Below are 12,339 nucleotides of genomic sequence, written 5' to 3'. Positions count from 1 at the left end.
TCTGAGAATCTTGTCTGAGTCAGCGGGAGCCGCTATAACAAAATAGAACCAACTGAGAGATTTAAAACAACAAAAATGTATGTTCTTACAGTTCTGGAAGCTGGAAGTCTGAGATCAGGGTGCCGGCATGACCAGGTTCTGGGTAGCACTCTTCCTGGGCTCTGTGTTCTCACATGGCCTTTCCTCTGTTCATGGATGCGGAGAGGGAACAAGCTTTTTGATGTCTCTTCTCACAAGGACATTAATCCCGTCAGATCAAGTTCCACCCTTATTTTTTTTTTTACCTCATTTAACCTTAATTATTTCCTTAGGGGCCCCATTTCCAAATACAGCCACACTGTGCGGGGGGTGGTTAGAGCTTCAACCTCCGTATTTTGGGGAACACACTCTTTCTACACGGTTGTTAAAAGGCAGAGTCTGATTCAGTGTATGTGTGGTGAAGCCTGAGATGCTCTATTTGGGGCCCAGACCCCCTCTTTGAATAGCCCGTTTCTCATAGTAGCCCTTTGTCACAAATAGGCAATCAAGACTTCACAAGGTAAAGACACTTGCCTCAGCCCCACAGCCGGCATGCGATCGCTGCACACTTGGGAGGCAGGCGTCTGGCTTTAGCACAGGAACTCTAACCATGACAACGTCCTGCAGTCAAGGCTTCAGCCTTGAGCTCCCAACGGAACCCCTGAGGGCTTGCTAACACAGAGATCTCTGAGCATATCACCCGCTCCGGCCCCAGAAGATGCAGTTTTTTAATAGGTTCTCAGGTGATGCTGGTTTTGCTGACCTGGGGATCACACTTGGAGAATCACAACTGTGCCTCGACTCTAGATCATTTTGCTTTAGATGTCCCTCCTCCCCATAGAAAGGAAAATAACGAGATACGTGGCCTGAATTGTCCAGACTGACCAAACACCTCGACTAAAATAAAATAAAATCACCCGAAAGGAAAGCAAAGTGCCTGGTGTTAGGACCCACTTCTGGGTGTAGACTTAGCTCCATCGTGTGTGACCAAGGATGGTTACCTGATCATTCCCCCCAGTTGTTATATGGTAAAAAACTAAAAATGCCAACCTTGTTTGGTTATAGGGAGCTTAAAGACAAGTGTGAAAAACACCTACCATAGTTCCATAGTGCCAGGGAGGCATCCAATCATTGCTCATTGTTTCAGTCCCATTTTACTGATATTAAAACATTCCGTTACATAAAAAGCAGAATCTTCAGATTATGATATTGTCTTCTTTTGTTCCACTTGTGATTCACACAGACCTAGAATTTGTTATGCTTAATAAATCACCATGGTGATAGCCTTCCACTTAATCAACCCTCTCCGAGGGACGCATCAGTAGAGTAAACCCAGCTAGTTCTTGGGGGAGAGAATAAATATTTCTATAGATTTAACTCACCCCGCACTGAGCCACTGTTGTTTGCAGACCCCTGCATCATCCTGCCTCACCCATCGTCCTCCTCGCCTCCATTGCTAGAAGAGTCGGGCCCAAAACCTTGGCCTGGTCCTTGGCCTCCATCTTTCCCTCATATTCCACATCTGATCCTTTAAGGCATCTCTTCACTCCATCCATATTCTTTTAAAAAAAAATTTATTATTTTATTTTAGAGAGAGAGAGAGAGCAGGGGCAGGGAACGAGGGCGAGGGAGAAGGTGGCTCCCCGCTGAGCATGGAGCCTGACGCAGGGCTCAAACCCACAACCCTGAGATCATGACCTGAGCCAGAATCAAGAGTCAAATGTTCAACTGATTGAGCCACCCAAGCACCCCCACTCCATCCAGATTCTGACCACGTCTTACCACCTCCCTGCAATCACCTTTCCCAGCCACACCACCACCTTATATCCAACCTTCGGCAGCCACCCCCAAACCAGTTTCTCTTTGTGCCTCTCAGTTGTCTATCCTGTTTAAACAGAAGTCAGATCATGTCTCTTCCCACTTCAAAACCTGTGAATGAAGAGAAGCGCTGGCCAGGATGTGGAGAAATTGGAACCCACACGCACTGCTGGTGGGAATGTAAAATGGCGCAGGTGCTATGAAAAACAGTATGATGGTTCCTAAAAAAAAATTAAACACAGCATTAGCCTGTGGTCCAGCATTTCTCCCTCTGGACATCTATGCAAAAGACTTGAAAGCAAGGACTTGAACAGATGTGTGTACACCCATGTTCATTATTCACAGTATCCAAAAGGTAGAAACAACCCAGTGTCTATCCATGGATGAACGTGGATCCACACAATGTCATATATACATGCAATGGAATATTCTTCATCCTTAAAATAATGGAATCTGACATGTACTACTAAGTACATGGCTGAGCCTTGAATGGAGTTGTGCTAAATGAAATAAGCCAGACACAAAAGAGCAGATATTGTATGATCCCTCTTATATGAGTGTTATACACCGAAGTGGGCCCTACCCTCAAGTTTGTATCTTGAGGCTCCAACCCCCAGTATCACTGTTTTCAGATACAGGGCCTTTGGAGAGGTAATGGAGATTTAAAAAGTCATAAGGACCCTAGTTTGATAGGACTGGTGTCCTTAAAAGAAGAGGAGGGAACTCCAGAGACCTCTGTCCATGCACCCAGAGAAGACGCCACATGAGGGCACAGTGAGAAGGTGGTGGCCATCTACAGACCTGGATGAGAGGTCTCACCAGAAACCCACCCTGGCAGCATCTTGATTTTGGACTTCTGGCCTCTGAAAGTGTGAAAAAATAGATCTCTCTTATTTAGGTCTCCCAGTCTGTGGTATTTGTTATGGCAGTCCTAGCAGACCAGCACAGTGAGGTCCCTAGAGTTGTCAGACTCACAAAGGAAGTAGACTGGTGGCCGCCAGGGGCTGGGGAATGGAGAGGACATGGGGGTTGGTGTTTGTTTACTGGGGGCAGCATTTCAGGTTAGGGAGGGTGAAAAATTTCCTCGAGGTGGAGGGTGGGGATGGTTACCCAGCAACGTGAACGAGCTTCAAGCCACTAAACCATACACTTCAGAAGGGTTAAATGTAAATGCTGTGTGTATTTTGCCCCCAGATCAAACAAACTCAAAAACCAACCAACCAACCCTGAGTGGTTCCTCACTGCTCTCAGAATGAAAGCTGACATCCTCCTCTGATCTCATCTCCCAGTAGTTCCCTAATTTGCTTCCCTCCTGCCACTGAGTCCTCCTTCTTCCTTCCTGCAGCGAAACGGTGTCTGATACTTTGCACGGGCTCTTCCCTTGCCTGAGAGGCTCTTGCCCCAAATGACGACATGGCTCATCCCCTAAATTCCTTCAACCCTTTGCTCAGTTGCCACTTGTCTTTAAATTTAAGATCTTATTCCCCCGTGCTCACCATTTCCATTCCCTTCTCCTTGCCTTGTCTGTCTTCATAGTATGAATCCTCTTATAATATTAAAAAATACCATTTACTGATGTTTCCTTTTTAATTGTCTGTCTCCTCTAGCAGAATGTAAGCCTCACCAGGGCAGGACTTTCCATGTGTTTTGTATGTTACTGAGTCTTCCTTTCCTAGAGCAAGGCCTGGCAAGCAGGAAGTGGTGAATGCCTATCTTCTGAATGCATAAGTAAATGAATATTACAGATGCTTTTGTGTGTGTGTGGGGGGTGTGAGCCCTATTCACCTAACTGGTGATTAATTCACCTAACTGGTGAATTCCTTGAGGGTAGAATCAATCCCAGAGCAACATGAAAAAAGGCATAAGAAGTTAATGTGCCATCAATATAGCTGGATGGGTGGACCCATGGATGAATGGATGGACAGATGACAGATAAATGGATGAGTGGGGGATGACTCATGGATGGAAAAGTGGATGGGTAGAAAGATTAAAAAAAAATAGATGGTAATGGTTTTGTGTTGAAAGGTGGTAGATTTTATTATTCTAAATCTTGGAATGAGAGAGAGAGATAGATAATAAGTCTGAGTGAGGGGAGTTTCTGCTGGTCACGATGGGGGTGAGGGAGCTCATATTATTTTATGAGCCGTCAGCTTCTCTCTGTTGTGGCCTCTGATCCATAACTTTTGCCTTCACCCCACATCTGCATGTAATAAAGCTTAGTTATGACATCCATATGTCTCTAATGCAAACACCCGGGCATATACTTCTTAAAAGGGCTATAAAGAGCAATGGCTCGAGAAACAACCGTTAGGAGTGCGAGTTTTTTTTATTATTTTAAAGGGCATTTCAACGACACTGCTGAATGTTCCCTGACCAGAAGTCTGACTCCTGTTCTTTCTTTTTCTTTTCTCTTCCTCTCAGGATATCAAAGCAGACTGCAATACCTGTGTGGAAATAGAGGACAGAAAGGTAAGTCCGTGTTTTTCATCTTTTTTGGTTTAAAAAAAAAAAAAAAAAAAGAACTCTATGACTTAAACCCACGTGTTTAAGGCTGAATGATGGCTTGCAACCGTGATTTGGGTACTGATATTTGACGCTTAAAGGCAGTGATACTTTAAAATGTTTGTCTGTGTTACCTCTGATGGTTTCGGTGAAGAGCACATAACATAATTAAGTATGAATATGTTGGTGCTGATTTTTTTTCTTAGTCCTATGCTTGTCTTCAGGAAAATAGCTCATTTATCCTTAACTCATTTCACCTTGTTGTTGAATGTCATGAACCATTTTTCAGTAATATTACATACATATATGGTAGGATAAAAAATATCAGACTTTCCAAGGTGTGTCCCCATATTTGATCTATACAGTTTGAGAGGGAGCCTGCCTTAGTTTCCACCATGACATATTGATGGGAACAATGATGTTCTATGGCATAGATCTATTTCTGTGAGATGTTTGCGGGGGTGCAGGAGCGGAGGTCCTTTTTTATATTTTCAGAGCCCCTCTGTCTCCCGTTTATCTTCCTGTTACACTTGGTGTGGATCCACTCAGGAAAAACAACTGTTAGACAATTGTTCTCCATGCCCTGTCCTTATTGACGCGAGTTCACAGCAGTTTCCCTGGTAAAGGGCATCCAAGCAGATCAAATTCTACCTTTAACGCCTTGGATCCAAAGAGGTCAAGTAAGTGAATTGAGGGTACATATCTCCTGGCTCCTTTTGACATCATTCCGCAATTTTGAAAGATGCTTCTCTGTGCAACTGTACCATTATTGCCAAACGCAGTTACTTCAAGCAGAGGTTTTCAGCCCTGATTTTGTGATAGCTCCGTCGTCTACTGATTAAGAAGGTGGTTGAGGACTCCTCAAAGCAAAATTTGCTTTTTAAATAAAAGGCAATTGTCATGCATTGTTTTAAGAAGTGTTAATCTCCTCCTGTTGAAAAGAATAATGGTATGGTGGCTGAGATTCCCTCATCGTGACCCTTGGGTAGATTTAGTTTCTGGGTGGTTTTCTTCATTTGCAGGCAAAGGCATTTCAGTTCATGTTTGTATCTGCTGCATATTTGCATGCTGGTGTTCTTGCAAGCTGTGTAATTTTGTGTGTTGGGCAAATGGAATTTAGGCTGCACATATGTCTGCAGTCTTTTTTCATCCGTTCCTACCAGTTCTGCTGTGGGGGATCTGCCCCAGTTGCTCTGCCCATGTCAAAGTGAAAGCTCATGTCACCTGCCCCACTTTCTCCATTCGGGATGCTTCCAATCCCTTGGACTTTTGTGGAAATCACAAGCGTGTTTCTGTCATATATATGATTTTTGGGGGTATCTTCTTTGCCAGTAGTGTTTCAAAGACACCAGGAGTCCTGATACCTTACAATAATATCAGTCTTCCATAAAATAAATGAGCAGCCAGGATAATCTTTGGGCAGTGAAAGCCGGCCACACGGCTCCATTCTGCTGATCCAGACTGTCACTGGTTCCTATGTCGTGGCAATAAGGATCTCTCAAGTCTGTGGATGCCTCGTGATGTTTTACTGGTGGGAAAAGTCGTATCTGTACACGGCTTCCACTATTTTCAGACAAGAGAAACACACATGCGTGTGCACACACATGCACACACGTATATGCATTTCTGTGCTTTGTCATAGCCTGTGGGGTTGAGTCAGGCACGCTAAAAACAGTCTGGTCTCCAAACAGATTCACCCGGGGTTTTCTAAATATGACCAAAGACGCAGGAATCAACCACACCTCTCCTCCAGCAGTCCATTGGTGATGACTCCTAGCAATCCCACAGCTGTAATGCCCACCTCTGTTTCTGCAGTCTTCTTCTCGAAGGACTTATTATTCCTTCTGTCCAACCGGAGAAATATTCTTCCTCCAGGAATTCTTTTCTGATTTATTTTCATGTGATTCTTAACATTTGGGCTGTAGCTCCTCTGGGTCTCCTAATGGGGTTGACGGTGGGGGTGAGGTATGGGGAGGGTAGCTCTGTATGTCGGGGTCTTGTCTCCTAAGGGAAAAGTCAACCCTAGTCATCCCAGCGGGGCACTGCCCTCCCCCCAACCCACAAAGAGTGCCGGCCCCACCCCTGCGTGCAGGGTTGTGGTAGGAGGGCATGCAGGGAGAGGGCAGCCGAGGCATCAGGAGTGATCTTGATCCAGGCTCTCAAATGCACTCTGGTACTTCTGTCACCCTGACGTATAATTATGAAATTTCACCATTGAAGTGATGACACTTGCTCCTGTGTGTGCGCGTGTGCGTGTGTGCCCCTCTCCACTTAATCCGAATGCTTCTGGCAAAATCAGTAATTTGATAAAGTGGAATTGAAGTGACAAGAGATGACAGAGGTGCTAAAATAATAAGTCAGCCCGCCTCTGAAGATGCAGCCCTTGGCCCGTGTGGGTTTTTTTTTTCCAAGCGCGGAGTGCTCTGAAGCAAACCAGCCGTGATTTCTCGAAAGCTCAGTTTCCTTTTAGTCAGGGAAGCTTAATGTGGTGTCTGTGGGACGAGATGGATCCCCGGGAAACCTGGTTTTTATTTCCTTTTTCATTTTCCTTCTGCTTATCCTTCCTTCCTGTCTGCCTCTCTTCAGTATACGCTCTCTGTTGGGATGCATTTGTGGGCTTACATCTGTGCCTCAGGCTGCAGTTGGGGGCCTTCTGGAGAGAAGGATTTTAGAAAACAGGACCTCGAGTTTGCCGTGGAGTCTAATAGGGTCTTTCCCTGCTGCCCCCTCTGGTTTCACGCCTCATCCTGTTCAGCAGATGAATCATTCTTGAATTGACTGCATCCCGCCGGTACAATGACGGAAGATAAGCGGTGAACCCTAAGAGCTGAGAGAGCCCTCATCCTTCCTGTGTTTCTGGTCTGCACACTGGTTCTGTCCGAGACCCAATGAGAGACTCCTTCTCTCCAGTGTCTCTGTGTTTCTTTATTCTGGGTGCCTGTTTTCCACCGGCAGACATCGGCAAGGAGCTCCCTGCCGATTGCCGGTTGCATATGGAGAAATGCGTGCCTCGTATTGGGGGAGTGCTTCTTTTTCACGTTTCCATTCTGCTTCCAAGCTCACCAAATCCTAGAGCCCCTGCGAGTGCACCTGCCTGTGGATGGCTTTCTGGCCATTTCTTAGAGTCATTCAGAGGCTGTCACGGGAAAATCTCAAGGGCTGCAAGCATTTTTCACCCTTAAGTGGGAAGCAGAGCTCAGATTGTTTCCTCCCACAGTGAATGCCGTGGAGCTAATGCAGATTTAGCAAAGGTGATGGGAGCCAGCCCATCACTGGGAGCGGCCGTATGGCCTTACAAAGCCGCCTGCCCTTGACATTTACAGCGCCCTTGTTGCTTGTGCGGAGCCAAGGCATTTAAATTCATTTTTATTTGTGGTATAAAATCCATCTGAATTCCAGTACTATTATGAAGACTGCAATTCAGGTGATGGCAGAAGAGGCGGATGGATCAGCCGGGGGGAGAATCTGTCAGGAGGAGATGAGAGCCCATTTGTCAAAGGCTATAAACACAGACAGCCCTTCCTCTTCTCACTTATCGCCTGGCCTGGTGCAGCTAAACAGTTTCAGATCCGCTATGAAATTGCAGGGAAGGAGTTTGAGCTGTTTTCAAAGTTGGGGCGACTTTCAGATTGGATCCAGTTGGAGCTGCGATTGGGTCCGGAGCAGATGCTGTCTGCCTCTGTTAACCCTGAGCGTTCTGACTTTTCCCTGTTATGAGACTTGCTCTGGATCAGGATTCTAAAGGGCCTTCCGTACTCAGCACCCTGTGCGGGAGGTACTAACAGGATCCCCATTACAGAAAAATGGAAGAGGGTAAGTGACTTGCCGGAGAACAAGTGGCATCAGAGGCCAGGATCTGAACTCACAGATTCTTTGTTTTCTTTTTTTTTTTTTAAAGATTTTATTTATTTATTTGACAGAGAGAGATCACAAGTAGGCAGAGGCAGGGAGAGAGAGAGAGAGGAGGAGGAAGCAGGCTCCCCGCTGAGCAGAGAGCCCGATGTGGGACTTGATCCCAGAACCCTGAGATCATGACCTGAGCCGAAGGCAGTAGCTTAACCTACTGAGCCACCCAGGCGCCCTGAACTCACAGATTCTTAATGCACAGGCTAGGCTCTTAACTCTAACGCTAGACCACCTCCCACACACAAACATGAGAATTACGTTTGTAGGAGACTTGCCTTTTCCTACAGATGAATTTCTGCCCAGACTGGCATCTTCATCCATTGCCAATAAAATCACCTGTTTTTCAATTTAGGACAACCTTCAGCCCTCATGTTCTAGCTCTGGTAGAGACTCACCATATTGACTTATCATACCCTTGTCAGCCCTGACCCTCTGATGAGCCGCTGACCCCGGTGGTAGAGATGCCAGGACTTTTTCTGGTCTCTTGAGGACAAGAGAAAGCAGCCCGACGTGCAGTGCTGGCTTCTGTTTCTGGTAGACCTGGTTCAGTTCTAGCTTTTGTCTTTCCACCAGGGTATATGCAAGGATTAGAAATTCCATGCTCACAGCACAGGAGTGAACATAGTGTAGGAGTGAAAACCATAGGTCTTAGAGCTTGAAAGTCCTGTGTTTTTTTTTTTTTTTTAAAGATTTTATTTATTTATTTGACAGACAGAGATCACAAGTAGGCAGAGAGGCTGGCAGAGAGAGAGAGGGGGAAGCAGGCTCTCTGCTAAGCAGAGAGCCTGATGTGGGGTCCAATCCCAGGACCCCGGGATCATGACCTGAGCTGAAGGCAGAGGCTTAACCCACTGAGTCACCCAGGCTCCCCGAAAGTCCTGGGTTTTTATCCCAGTTCTCCTACTTAGCAGTTCTGTGACTTTGAGAAGCTCTCTTATCTTGTATCAGTCTCCATCTGCCTGTCTGTGAATTAGAGATAATATAACTCACTTGAAAAGTTGATTTGAGGAGTTGATAATACTGTAAGGCAGTATGTGACACACACACACACACACATACACACGTATAATGCCTGGTACAAAATAAGAACACAGTCAACTGCATCTACTTTCACTTTTGCTTTTGCTAATGTCCACAGCTACAGGTATCACATGTCATTTATAATTTAATTTTTTTAAGATGATGAGTCCCCCAGAGAGTGTTATAGAGGCTCACAGAAACAGACCACTAGGGTACCTAGGGACCTAGAAAGCTTGGGGAATGTTTTACAGAAGAAGAGATGCTTGGCCTAAGACAAAGGACAAACTCCCCCATCTGCCGGGTCCAGGCAGGAATCCCATGTTAGTGACGGGGATTGAGGGCTGATATGAAGCCATGGGGACAGCAGTGAACTCAAGAACAGTGACCCCATATGCAGGGGTTCTGTTGCAGCTACCTGTTACCATGGGGAATATACGTTCAGTGTTGCCAATTTCTAAGGCAATCTGGAAATACGGATTTTAGTGGAAAACTACTGATTTTTAAAACACTGTGCAGGGGCGCCTGGGTGGCTCAGTGGTTTGGGCTGCTGCCTTCGGCTCGGGTCATGATCTCAGGGTCCTGGGATCGAGCCCCGCATCGGGGTCTCTGCTCCGCAGGAAGCTTGCTTCCCTCTTTCTCTCTCTCTCTCTCTGCCTACTTGTGATCTCTGTCTGTCAAATAAATAAATAAAATCTTTAAAAAAAAATAAAAATAAAAAAATAAAGCACTGTGCAAGTCAAGTAAAACCCATATGTAGAGAAGATTCAAGAGACTTGAAGTCTTGAGACTTGCAAGCCAAGTCTCAGTGGATTAGGAAGATGTGAGTATCTTCAGTGGCTGTTGAAGACCTGACTGCCAGAGGGAACAGGGAAAGCAAAGACGGAGGCCTAAAAGCGTGTGGCGTGTTTCGGTTAGGTCCAGGCCCGGTGTGCATGTCTGAGGGTGACCAGTGGGGAGACTGGCCCAGTGAGTGGGTAGAAGATCATGGAGAGGAATGTTTGCATTGCCGATGGTTCACAGGCATTATATCAATCTCCCCCCAGTGGAAGGAGAGAGTAAGGGAGGTCAGGTCCTTGTGGGAGGAGGTCAGAGATAGATGGAACCAAACTCAAACTCTGTGTGACTAACTCACCAAAGAAGAAGTCCTGAGGAAAGAGGGAGAGGGGGACAGAGCCCAGAGATGGAGCCAGAGGCCGGCTGGCCGTGGCTGAGTATAGGGATGAGCTAAGGGGAAGTCTTTGCCAAGAATATGTTGAGGGCAGCCAGGACTCAAGAAACAGTGGTGCTGGGTTCCCTGCCAAATGTCCTCTTTTTTAAAGATGTGTGGTGGCGGAGGACCGTGTTTTCCTATGGGCCACTATTGCCACGTGTAGGGCTCAGATCTCATATGGTAAATGAGGTACCTTCAGGTGATTCATGGACATGGTATCAAATCAGTTAATGAAGAAGTGTTGAAGTTACTGTCTTGTCAGTTATTTTTCAGACATTAGGATTGTATCAAGGTGACTTGATTTCGTTGGTGGTTTTTTTTTTTTTTTTAAAGATTTTATGTATTTATTTGACAGAGAGAAATCAAAAGTAGATGGAGAGGTAGGCAGAGAGAGAGAGAGAGAGAGGGAAGCAGGCTCCCTGCTGAGCAGAGAGCCCGATGCAGGACTCGATCCCAGGACCCTGAGATCATGACCTGAGCCGAAGGCAGCGGCTTAACCCACTGAGCCACCAAGGTGCCCCTTGTTTTGTTTTTAATAAGCCCCAAGGTCTCCAACATTTGCTAATCTACCCTTCTAACCAAGAGACCCAGAACACTTGACAGGATATTCTAACGTCTAGGTCTAATTTAGTAACATTGTTTTACTTTTGAATTAAGCTCACATTCTGCATTAACAGAAGATACCACTCTTTCCGATTTACTTCAGTATATAATTTTCTTTTACAGAATTCTACTTAGGATTGTCTTTTATAATTTTAACACATTCATTTAGAATAAAACTGCATTGATTTATTGAAAATCAGATGGATGGGAAGAAATTGTATGTATGGATTGCAAGTAATTGGAGTTTAAGAATCTGTTTTCTGATGGTGGATTTGCAATCAGGGGACAGATCTGGGTTTGCATTTGGGAAGTTTCAAACTCTGCTTGTCTGCAAGAAGGACTAGTCGGAGGCAAGGATGCAGTCAGAAGTCAAGACTGGACTATACAGACAAGAGACCAGGAGTCTGATCTAGAACCACACAGGAGATGGAGAGGATGGTCTGAATTTGGAGAGAGTTCATTAGACCTATCCATACAGTTTGGTGACCCTGACCCTGGGTCACGGACAGCTTTATCCAGGGACATATCACAGGCTGCCCATTTCATGTATCTGTGTACAGCTGGTTGCCATGAGAAGTGGAGTTGATCAATATGAACAATAAATTAATCTCCTGGATTTCAGAGACTTAGATGCCAGTGAGGTTGAAAATGAGCAAAAGCAGTCACCAGGGTTGGTTTTCTATTAGTACTGCTCTCCTTCCGTGGGGATGGGAGTAGATTAGTCCTCTGGGCTCTGACAGGCAGAACAAAGACAGAGGGGAAGGCGTGCTCCTGACTCTGGAGGGCCTCTCCCTGGAATGGGAAGCATTCATGGAGGAGTTTCTCATTAAAGACTGAAATGAGATGATGCTCAAGGCAGACGAGGGCAAATAGTGCGGTGAGCACCATTTGGTAAGACACAGGATTTGTCTAGGGATTGGATTTCTTTTCTGCTCCAAATGTCCTTTTTTTAAGGCTGATTATATTTGTGCATTAAATGGGTAGATGCTCCAAGATTCCCCAAAGCTGTGGAAATGAAAATTAAAGCATCCCGAGAAATGATATTTGAGTCACAGTTGAAGGCAGGGAGAGGAGTGCAGACTCCTGGGTGGCCTGCGGAGATGGAAGCGTGGAGGAAGAAGCGTGGCATGACTCAGGAACTGAATAGAGATATGTTGCTTGAGATGAGGCTAGGAAGTAGGTAAGGGCAAGCCACCTAAAGCCTTGCAAACGTGGGAGTACTTCGTCCAGTGTCATAGAAAGAAATTCATTTTACATGGAAT

At 45.7% G+C, this 12,339-nt stretch overlaps 1 pseudogene; it reads left to right on the top strand.

The window, feature by feature from the left end:
• LOC131820036 (uncharacterized) overlaps window positions 1–12,339 on the top strand; it is a 1,501,545-nt pseudogene that overhangs the window by 1,159,717 nt on the left and 329,489 nt on the right.

The sequence above is a fragment of the Mustela lutreola genome, chromosome 17, assembly GCF_030435805.1.
Source record: "Mustela lutreola isolate mMusLut2 chromosome 17, mMusLut2.pri, whole genome shotgun sequence".
In the NCBI taxonomy this organism is placed as follows: domain Eukaryota; kingdom Metazoa; phylum Chordata; class Mammalia; order Carnivora; family Mustelidae; genus Mustela; species Mustela lutreola.
This window is presented reverse-complemented; position numbering and strand designations above follow the sequence as displayed.